The sequence below is a fragment of the Oratosquilla oratoria genome, chromosome 12, assembly GCF_046742065.1.
Source record: "Oratosquilla oratoria isolate Oo_2021 chromosome 12, ASM4674206v1, whole genome shotgun sequence".
In the NCBI taxonomy this organism is placed as follows: domain Eukaryota; kingdom Metazoa; phylum Arthropoda; class Malacostraca; order Stomatopoda; family Squillidae; genus Oratosquilla; species Oratosquilla oratoria.
The window spans coordinates 59,810,307-59,823,050 of NC_134788.1; positions in this window are offsets into that span (position 1 = coordinate 59,810,307).

A 12,744-nucleotide genomic window follows, 5' to 3' on the forward strand; every position below is an offset into this window, starting at 1 on the left:
TACGGACATAAAGGTCTCCTATCGGCATGCTCCGCCTTTGTAATCCTTTTTCATGAAGGTGTCATTATATATTTCAGAAATCATCAGACCATGAAATTCTGCCTCAGAAGGTATCAAAGAAGAACAAGTACAATCAAATCTACTAGACTCCAGAAATTCTTTTTGCTACAAACAATAACAAAGTTGAGGAAACAAATTGGATTTCTTCTTTACTAAAAATGAACAATTCATCATACAGATTACAAATAACTATGGCGTATACTCCCAACTACTTTATACAATACTAAGGTAAACAGAATTGTATCCATCATGACATACAAATATCAATATCCACCAGTTGCACAATTTTCTCATATTTTCATTTTTTTTTTATTGCAAAAATATTCATGCACTTGATGGAACACTTAAGAATTTTGAAAAAAAAGAAGCAAAAACACATTATGCAATAGGCCAATGGTCACTCAAATAACTTCACAACTGAGAGTAAACCAATTAAGATTTCAACTGACAGTTTATAACAGTGGATCAGTACTTAATAGCTGCAAGTACCATCATACAGGAAAGTTATATTGCTCATGTCACACTGGAAAGGCCTCTCACCAGCATAGGTCATCATGCAACACACGAGATCAACTTTTCGTGAGGAAGTGCGAGTCATTACGTGACGTTTGAAATAAGTCCTTCGTGTGAAAGCTGAAAAGGCTTCTCTCCAGTGTGGGTCGCCACATGACGTCTAAGTTTACTTGGTTCTGAGAAAGCTGCATCGCATAGGTCACACTTGAAAGGCTTCTCTCCACTGTGGGTCACTACGTGTCGTTTGAGATTAATCTTTTGTGAGAAAGTTGCATCACACAGGTCACACTGGAAAGGCTTCTCTCCTGTGTGGATCATCATGTGTCTTCTGAAATTATTTTTTTGTGAGAAAGATGCATCACACATGCTACACTGGAAATGCTTCTCTCCGGTGTGTGAAACTATGTGTCGTTTAAGATCACCCTTTGCTAAGAAACCTACATCGCACAGATCACACTTAAAAGGCTTCTCTCCAGTGTGAGTCGTCAGGTGTCGTTTGAGATAAACCTTTAGTGCAAAAGACGCATCACACAGGTCACACTTAAAAGGCTTCTCTCCGGTGTGGGTCATCACGTGTCGTTTGAGATCACCCTTTCCTGAGAAAGCTGCATCACACAGGTCACACTTGAAAGGCTTCTCTCCAGTGTGGGTCACCATGTGATATTTGAGAGCAGTCCCTCCTGAAAAAGCTGCATCACACAGGTCACACTTGAAAGGTTTCTCTCCAGTGTGGGTCATTACGTGATATTTGAGAGCACTCTTTCGTGAAAAAGCTTCATCACACAGGTCACACTTGAACGGCTTCTCTCCAGTGTGGGCCCTTTTGTGATATTTAAGAGGACCCTTTCCTGAGAAAGCTGCATCACACAGGTCACACTTGATAGGCTTCTCTCCTGTGTGGGTCATCATGTGTTGTTTGAGATAATTCTTTCGTGAGAAAGCCGCATCACAAAGGTCACATTGGAAAGACTTCTCTCCAGTGTGGGTAACTATGTGTCGTTTGAGATCACTCTTTGCTATGAAAGCTGCATCGCACTGGTCACACTTGAAAGGCTTCTCTCCAGTGTGGGTCACCATGTGTCGTTTGAGATCATTCTTTCGTGAGAAAGCCGCATCGCAGAGGTCACATTGGGAAGACTTCTCTCCAGTGTGGGTAACTATGTGTTGTTTGAGATTACTCTTTTGTGAGAAAGCTGCATCGCACTGGTCACACTTGAAGGGCTTCTCTCCAGTGTGGGTCATCATGTGATTCTTGAGATGACTCTTTTGTGTGAAAGTTGCATCACATAGATCACACTGAAAGGGCTTCTCTCCAGTGTGGGTCACCGCGTGTCTGTTAAGATTACCCTTTGTCGAGAAAACTGTATCACACAGGTCACATTGAAAAGGTTTCTCTCTAGTGTGGGTCATCGTGTGATATTTAAGATGACTCATGAGATAGGTGTGCCACGGATGACACAAGATTGTATTTATACGACGAATATAGCGAATCTTCGGATATCTTTTCCCAAGAACTGTTGATAGCTACTCTCATCCTGAAAGTAAATATGTAATAAGTTTGACAACTAAGCTTTTGAGAGAATGTAATAGGAGTGACATCAAGGAATACAAATAGAGTGGGGCATTAACCAAAATTAAATCAGGGAAGGGAATAAACATTTCGTAACAAGAAGTTTAAGGGAAGAAGAAAGAAATGGAAGGTTGAACAAATATTAAAAAATATGGAGTAGTCAAAATTATTCAGGAAATAATAAAGCGAAAGACTGAACAAATAATTTAAAGAGATAGAGCCCACAAGAAAAAGAAATTAATGTATGATATAGGATACAACACTACAGCTGGAAACAAGAAATACTTGCACAATTTTTTGCTGAGGACCACTACACACACAATCAATCAAGGATTTCAAAAATCAATGTTGGAGAGATTCACGAGATTCCGATATTCATTTTTACAATAAATCACTTGTTTTCCGTTTTTCGAAGAACACCTCACCTTTTCCGTAATAAGTAAATTACTTATAGGTTAGATTAGATTCACCCCTCACTTTCATCAAAGACAAAAACCAGTTGCACACTGGGAGTAACCTCGTATCAATCTTGTAATTCAACATAATATTCCATTTTCTAGGTTATGGTGAATGGCTTTATTGTTTTTGAACATTACTACATAAAGTTTATTACCTGCTACTATTTTTGGAGTATCACGAAAATATACAAACTCATTAACCAAAGTGCAACAAATAAAGATGACAAACAATTCATACCAAAGAAGATTAAAAAGAAAAGAACGAGAAAAAAAATGGACTATTGAACAAATGTAAAAACTATGAAGAAGCACAGAAACTGGAAAAAGGAGTAAAAGGTAATGTAAATTGGTAGATAAGAAGCCAGAAGAGCGGATGAATAAATATCACAAATAGAAAGAATAAGGGGGGAAATCGGTGTATGATGAAGGTTACAATAGCACAAATAACTGGAATTAGAAAAAAAAAAATCTTAGGATTCTTTTTTCCAGAGGTCAGCCGCCCAATAATCGAAGATACCAGAAATCAATGTGTGACTCTTGTAAATATCTTATTGGTTTCCATTTGTCAGGGAACACCTCCGATCCCACTCCCACACACACAAGGTTGTCAACTAAACGTGTACATTTTGGTAGAAATAGTACCAGAACCCCATCAATAGAACTTTAAACTGTTTACGTCTATTATCTTACCTACTCCTTATTTATAGCTAGGTCTATTAAGTTATGGTTATTAAGTCAAAACAGACACTTAAAAAGGATTACAAATACTTTATTTTATTTCATTACACACACACACACACACACACACACACATATATATATATATATATATATCATATACTAAATAAAAAAATTCTATTACAATTATTTCTTTTTCCTGAGGCGAGAGGCGTTTGGGGGTAAATCGGTTACACCGCCAACTGCGGTGAAGAAGAACTCGAAGAAGAAGAAGAACTCAAAGAAGAAGAAGAAGAAGAGGAAGAACTCGAAGAACTCGAAGAAGAAGAAGAACTCGAAGAAGAGGAAGAAGAAGAAGTAGAACTCGAAGAAGAAGTAGAACTCGAAGAAGTACAACTCGAAGAGGAACTCGAAAAACTCAAAGAATTCGAAGAACTCAAAAAAGAAGAACTCGAAAAAGAAGAACTCGAAGAACTCGAAAGAGAAGAACTCGAAGAATAAGAACTCGAAGAACACGAAAAACTCGAAGAACTCGAAGAAGAACTGTTACAATTATTTCTTTTTCCTGAGGCGAGAGGCGTTTGGGGGTAAATCGGTTACACCGCCAACTGCGGTGAAGAAGAACTCGAAGAAAAAGAACTCGAAGAAGAAGAGGAAGACCTCGAAGAAGAAGAAGAAGAAGAAGAAGAAGAAGAAGAACAATTCGAAGAAGAAGAAGAACTCGAAGAACTCGAAGAACTCGAAGAACTCGAAGAAGTAGAACTCGAAGAACTCGAAAAACTCGAAGAAGAAGAACTCGAAGAAGAAGAACTCGAAAAAGAAGTCGAAGAACTCGAAGAAGAAGAACTCGAAAAAGAAGAAGAACTCGAAGAAGAACTCGAAAAAGAAGAACTCGAAGAAGAAGAAGAACTCGAAGAAGAACTCGAAGAAGAAAAACTCGAAAAAGAAGAACTCGAAGAACTCGAAGAACTCGAAGAAGAAGAACAACAACAACTCGAAGAACTCGAAGAAGAACTCGAAGAACTCGAAGAAGAAGAAGAACTAGAAGAAGCAGAGGAAGAACTCGAAGAACTCGAAGAGGAAGAAGAAGAAGAAGAAGAACAACAACAACAACTCGAAGGACTCGAAGTACTCGAAGAAGAACTCGAAGAAGAATTCGAAGAAGAACAACTCGAAGAACTCGAAGAAGAAGAACTTGAAGAAGATGAAGTCAAAGAAGAAGAAAAAGAAAAACTCGAAGAAGAACTCGAAGAAGAAGAAGAACTCGAAGAGGAAGAAGAACGAATGAAGAAGGCTAGAAAGGAACGGAGAGAGGCCAAAGCAAAAGATTTAACAATTCGCAAAGTTTTGAAACAAGAAAAGCAAATAGAAAAAAAGTTATTACTTAAAGGAAAAAAAATAAAATAAAAAATATATAAAAGGGTGTTTTGAACGGAAATCTAACACCAGCACAAATCGCCTATATAGATGACTTGCGAGAACAGCTAGATGTTGACAAGAAATAGAAAGCAATATGATTTTGATATTCTATTTTCCTAAAAAGGGGCGTAGCCCAGGGCGCGCAGCGCCGCAGGCCAAGCCCCCCGGCGCAGCCGGAGGGCTTGTATATATATAAATATATACATATACATACATATATATATATATATATATATATATATATATATATATACATACATATGTATATATATATGTATATATTATATATATATATATATATATTATACGTATATATATATATATATACATATATTATACGTATATATATACATATATATATATATATATATATATATATATATATATGTATGTATGTATATGAGCATTTTTAGAAGCTCAAACCCTCACCCGTGCGTCCATAATCACGAGGTCAAGACGCTAGCAACCGTGATTATCGACGCACGGGCCAGGGTTCGAGTCCCATGGCAGAGCTTCTAAAAATGTTTAATCTGTCTTTAACATACACAACATATATGTATATGTGTATATGTATATGTATATATATGTATATGTATATGTATATATGTATATATGTATATATGTATATATATATATATACATATCCATATATACATATATATATATATATATATATATATATATATATATATATATATATATACATAGATATATATATATACACATCGATATGTATATGTATATATGTATATATATATATAAATAAATATATATATGTATATATATATATATATACATACATATATATATGTATATATACAGTGATACCGTGACCGCCGTTGTGTCAAAAAATCGTATCTCAAAACAGTTATTCCCATTTAAATTAAAGAAAATAGAATTAATCCGTTCTAGCGATACGAAATAATCCCCAAAATAACTTGAATTACACAAAACAAACACAATTTATAGATAAATATAAGTAATAACACAAATGACAAAATGATAACCATGATAAAGGTTATCTATCCTATACCACGGAGACAGGTGATAGCGGCAAATGGATATGTGAGCCAGGATGACAACACATTGCTGCATGCCAGACCCCCTGATATCCATCCCTCAGAATCCTCTCTCACACGAAAAGATAGAGTCCACCTGGCCAAATTGCAGTATGGCCACCACCCAGCCCTTCTAAACTACCAAAAAATACTGGAAGGCCGCATTGTGAACAACTACCCAGGATGTAACACTTCACCCCATACTGTTCAGCAACTAATGGAAGACTGCATTATACACAACCACGCATGCAAACAACACAACATACTCTCTATAAATGATCTGTGGGAAAATCCCGTTACGGCCATGGCATTGCTTGGGGAGACGGAGCTGCTCAGACAGGCAGTCTAAGGAACGACAACAACAACAAGGCCCATGGTGGAAGTGGAAACCACTTCAAGTGAATTATGTGCGACCTGTGTGAATATTTGTGCTTCGCAGCAATCTTACTTGTAAATCAATATATTTAAATTTCTAGGAGACTAGTACAGTGAAAATTAACAGGGGAATAATAAGGCACAGGAGTGGATCAATAAATATTACATGGAGAAAGAAGCCACGAGAAATTAAAATCAGCATGATGAAAGATACAATGGTAGAGAACACTAGAAATAAGAAACATTGGTAACATTTTTCGCGGCTGTCTACACCCACTCAATAATCAAGGATGTCTGAAACCAATGGTTATTGTGAATTCTATATTGATTTCCATTTGTCAGGAAATGTCTAAGCAACTGAACCCCGTTTCAGAGCCACATAATTAGCGAGTAAACAAGTGAATTTTGGCACAAGTAGCACCATGCACCCATAAATAAAATGATATGATATTTGCCATTTATCTGATGAGTGAGAAAAAAACTCGACAGAACCTTACCACAAAATTGTTGAGCCAACTATAGCCATTCAAAAAACTATCAAAATGCATTCACTGAAGGAATTACCCTTGGTCTGGCAGCTCAACAATATTGTAGCTATTGTGTAATGCACCTATTAAGCAACAGATGGCATTGGTGTGTGAGACCTCTTCAGTGTAAACAAACCTTCTCAGCATTGCAGCTGCATCACGTTTTCTTCATAACTGTTACCTCATTTCGACTGTGATATAGGTAAGTTATGATTCTTTTTAAGCTCTTTTCTATATATTTAGGTGTTGAAGATATAACTGAATATAAGCTGTGTTTGAATTATGATGTTTATGATAGATAACAAGCTATTTGAATATTGGTCAACAATTTTGTTGAGCGGCACTCATTTGGTAAAATTCATGGGTGGAGGAGCGACTCGACAGAATTGTTGAGTTTGACTGTTGGTCCACAATTTTGTTGAGCTACCCTATTATGGTAAGACATATGGGTAGAAGAGTGTTTCAGAAAAGTGTTCAGTCATGGATGACTGTCATTTATCTGTTATTCACAATATTTCTTATATCGTCCTCAGATTATACAATGGATCGGGCATTTTTCTATGGGACTAGACACAAGGATCTGCAGCCAGTGGTGCCACATAATCCAGAGTATTCTAATGATGGCCTGGACGATGATGATGATGTTGCTGATCCAGATTTTGATCCTCATAATGATACAGTTGAGAGTGAAGACACAAAAGATGACCATAATATGCCAGCCCATCAAGAAAGAAGTTCTCATTCACAGCAGCCAGCCAAACCACGTGCCAAAAGACGTTAAGTAGACAGAGCAAATATTGTTGTAGTGGACCCTAGTCTTGAGCATCCTAATGAGCCTCTCTCATGAGAGCGACAGTGGAGGAAGAGGGATATTGATAACATATATCCAACAGAGACTGAATTCACCAAGCCAGATGATCTCAAGACACCTTATCGATACTTTTCCCAGTTCTTTACACATGAAATGGTTAGCCACATATCATACCATACAAACTTGTACTCAGTTCAGGTGTTGACTAACAGTATTCAAACAGATGACAATGAAATCCAAAACTTTCTTGCAGTGTTACTTTACGGTACATGGGCATATGTAATTTACCAGCAGCCGATTATTACTGGAGTGTGCTTCTGCGTTACCCCTTAGTTGCTGATATCATGAGTTGTAAAAGATTCAAATGCCTGAAGCGATATGTACACTACACAGATAATAATAATGCTCAGAACAATGAGGATAAATTTAGTAAGATTAGGCCACTTTTTGAAATGTTTAGTGAGCAATGCAAAAAAGTAGAAAGTAGTGCATTCCAAAGTGTAGATGAAGTAATGGTTCCTTATAAAGGTACACAAGCTGGAAAAGTGAGACAGTTTATGAAAAATAAACCACACAAATGGAGTTTCAAAATCTTTTGTAGGTCAAGCTCTTCTGGTATCATTCATGATCTGCTCTTGTACCAAGGTAACAACACTACCTTTTGTACTGAAGATTTGAATGAAAATGAGAAAATGCTATTGCTTGGGGAAAAAGTTATGTTAGTGTTGAGCAGATCTATTAGTGACCCCAGGTCATCTGTTGTATTTTGTGATAACTTTTTCACCAGTCACAAGCTAGTCAAACAGCTAGAATCTAAGACAGGTATCAAATCCCTTGGTACAGAGAGAACAGAAATGGGGGTGCACGTCTGATGTCAGAGAATGTGATTGCTGTTAAATGGCATGACAACAAATATGTAACACTGCTAAGTAATGCAGTAGGAGTTGAACCTGTAGGCTCTGTCAAAAGGTTTGACAATGAAAGTAAATCCAAAGTTGATATCCCTTGTCCCTCCATTGTCCTGGCTTACAACAAACATATGGGGGGGATTGGCCTCTCTGACATGCTAGTGGCTTTGTATAGGACACCACTCAGGTCACACAGGTGGTATCTTCCACTATTTGGCTCAAAATGTGATGTGTTTCATTGCCTAAAGAACAAGCAAATGTGCTTTGTTGAATATCATAAGTAGATTTCTATATATTTTCAACAATACAAATGATATGTATTTTTGTAGAAAAAGAAGTTTTATTTAATCATGGAACTGTGATTTTTTTCCTTTAATTTATTAAAATATAAGGAAAATATATCATATCACAATAATAGTTTTTCTTTTCTATATCCTAGTGTAGGTAAAAATCATAATGTTTGGAGAAGTTTCCGTAAGTGGTCAGCTCAAAAAATTTGTGGAGCCTCTGAGCACAAGATTTTTTATGGTAAATGGTTTACTCAACAAAATTGTTGAGCCCCACAGCATGATATCTATTAGGTACACAGAAAAATGTCTTCAGTAAAAGTTGTTATTTACATCTCAAACAAGAAAAAGACCTGAAAAAAAATTATTCACCCAAATTCTTCATGTGACTATTAAAGGGTTAAACTACCACCACTCCATCCCATCCTTCTGTCCTATCAACTACAAAAAACAAGGGGCATGGTAGGAGTGGTTTGTCGAGTTATGATTATTTACAATCTGTTCATGCCCATGGCAAATTTACTAGTAAATCACGAATACAACATAAAGCATTTTTTTAGGTTAGGTTATAGTGAATGACTGCTCCTGGAACTTTCCGAAACAAATTACGAATATTTTGTGAAGCTTTGGTTCTTTTAATGACATTTCACTGCATGCATTTGAAGTATTCCACTCCTAAATAATGTATTATATTCCTGCAACCAGCTTCCATTGCAATGAAAAGCTGTCGAGAATCTATTACCCCTAGAAACGTATTCCGTAATTTGTGGCTTTGTATCATGCAATGGATGAGCGTTTTGACAAGACTTCATCCTGCCTACCAAATTGGAAGTGCCCATATTCGATCAGAACTATCATGAAACCAGGCAACATCAAGGGATGAACAGAAGGAAAATAACCTCTACCACACAATACATGCATACGCTTGACTAGCGCCCTTAATAACATTTATTACCTGCGTCTATGCTGTGCTTCTAAACTCTATGCCACTTCTGGATATCACAGATGTCCTAGGAATGACAAAGATTTTTTTTTTTCAGTATATACAAAGTAACTGCTCATACTATAATGCATCCATCTATATTCGATTCATACGAAGTGGGCTTGTGGAATACGCAGTGGCGGCCCGCCAAGATGAATGTAAACACATATCACCCGTCGTCGTCAGAATGCAATAGATTAAGTGATTTTTCCAACAAACTCCCTTTTAGACATTATATAAAATATTCCAGTCAACTTAACCATCGTGATGTCCTTATTTCTATTAAAACAAGAGTTTATGAGAGTGGATTTCCGAGCGGATAAGTGACAAAATACCATGCGATTGTTCAAATTGGGTTAAAAGCTTATAATATGACAGAATGTTAGGCTAGACCCTTATGAAGAGTTTCAGATATGGGGCCATCTCGAACTCTGCCCAATAAGAGACTGGTAATCATTTTCCAATATGGTCCCCAGTAAAGAATATGGATTTGATAAATCTGGACATTACTTAATCATTACATGATTCAAGCGGTTTAATGCTTCTACGCTTATCAACTGGTTATTATAGTAATGAAATATATCTAACAGTGTTGCTCATTAATAAGTTTATGTTAAATACAAAAATACAACATGTTATGGGATGTTTGTGGTGATTTTAAAATTATCGCCTTACTTGGATTACAGGGTGTATACACCAAGTATTCATGTTTTCTTTGCCTATGGGACATTTGGGTTGATAATGAACAGTACCAGAAAGTGGAGGTGCCCCCTCGAGGTGACTTGCAGCCAGGAAAACTCAATGTTATAAGACAGCCTCTTATAGACCCTACCAATATGTTGCTATCTCCACTTTATTTAAGTTAAGGGTTTTATATTTACTGGTCCGCAAATAAAGAAAATGTATCAATATAACTTGAGAATACAATGAATAATGTCGAAAGAGAGTCGTGGTTTGCATTTCGAGATATAGTTAATGGATTCCTTAGTAACAATAAAGACCCAAGCTACAAACAGCTCGTAGCAAAAATTTTGGAAAGCTATAAGAACTTAGGATGTAGAACGCCATTATAGGTACACTTTTTGCATTCATATTTGAATTGTTTCGTGAAAACTTGGAAGGAGTGAGTGAAGAGCATCGCGAGAAGTTCCATCAGGACATTGCTGCAATGGAGAAAAGATACCAAGGAAGCTGGGAGACTGCTATGATGGGAGACTATGGTTACTGGTGCGTAAAGATCAAGAAGTTCACAATTAGAAATCACGCTCATCAGTGCATTTCTACTAAGCTCTTCCTTGCCACATGCTTTTATACTTACATTTTCTAATTAGTTTTAAAAAGAAATACAAGGATGGAATATCAGCTACAATTTAAGACAATGTGAATATGCTAAATATAGTGTACTATCGTAGTTTGATATAGTTTGTCTCGTATATAAAACATTAATTATATTTTGAAATCTCGATTATATGCAATTTTCAAATCTATTTCTAAAATCAGGAGAGAAAACAACCTTGGTAGCCATAAAAACACAAGAAACAGTGTTAGCCAGTGTAATTGGTCTCAACAAGGCTTTGTATAGGTGAATTTTAATTTTCTGACATTACATTGAATCTCCTTAGTTTTGTCGCAATAACTTGTGCCTTTTTTCTTCTCTCTCTCTTTCTCACACACACACACAGATTTGATAGCTATTTACAGAATCATGAAAGGCATAGAAATTATTGATAGAGAGAATCTGATAAAATGGGATGACAGAAATACGAGTACAAGAGGACACGGAAAGAAAATCAAGACAGCTATATAAGAGATCTGAAAAAGAACAGCTTTCCTCACAGAGTAATAGACAGTTGGAACAAGTTAGATGAGAATGTGGTGTGTGCAAAAACAATATGTGAATTTGAAAATAGTTTAGATAAAATGAGATATGAAGACGGGACACCACGAGCATAGCTCCCCTTTCCGTAAAATACAACTAGGTAAATACACACACACACACACACACGGTGGCGCGGTTGGTAGAGTCCCAAACTGTCACTATGGCGGTCCGGGTTCGAATCCTGCCCAGGGCAGAAAATAATTTCAGTATCGCTGCGCTTCGAGTCGTTACTCCAACTCTCGTGGGCGGGGAATTGGGTGTGTGTTTGCGTGTAAGGTCAAAGCATTATCCACAGACCGGTCATACAATATCTGAGCTCTCTTCCGTGAGGGAAATAGCTGTCGATCACGAGTCCAACACGTGATCCAAAGGCCAAGGTGAATCACACACACACACACACACACACACACTGGGTAAGAGACTAGTAGATTAGGAAGAGGCCCGTGGCCTGAAAGTTGAAAAGGAAATAGAGGGACGACGCTCCTTGTGTATTCATTGAGAGTAGCTAAGCTAACTTTTCTCTTTCTTGTTTAGTTCCAATTCAGTTTAGTTTACTTACTATGTTGGTCTGATGCAATGTATACTGGTTGTGGCGGTAACGTCTGGGTTCTTGGTAGACTGTGTGGCCACCATGCAAGCATGGGACTGTACTCTTTCCTCTTGTCGTTTGCTTGCTTGCTTTTGGATGCTCTGGGGTAGTGCGGTCTTCAAGTAATTTGTCCCAGGTTTGATCCCACATACGGTGGTGTGTGATGTAGAGAGGTTGTGTGCTGATTCTTTTTGCATTTCTTCCATTGTTTCGTGAAATGGTGGGGTTTGACCACTGGCAAGAATGAGGAACTTATTTTGAAAGGTCTGTAGTTTCTGTAGTGAGGTTTTCGATAGAGTGTTGAGAGGGACGTATGGGTATTCTATTATTGATCTCACAAAGTTTTTGCATAGGTGTACTTTAACTTTCTTTGACATTGCTTTGAATCTCCTTAGTTTTACCGCGATAGCTTTTTCCTGTTCTAACTTGTCGTTTACATGGGTCAATATGCACCGCTGGGCTACTTTGAGTCACAGTAGTTAGCCAGATTTGGAGTATTCGATGGTCACATCAACTGTTAGATCACCGTGATCTGGCTTTTAGCTCTTTCTACTTGCTTCTCCATAATTTTGGTCAATTTCCCATAGATGAATTGTTATGTCGTTCCAATACATTATGTAGTTGTTGTTT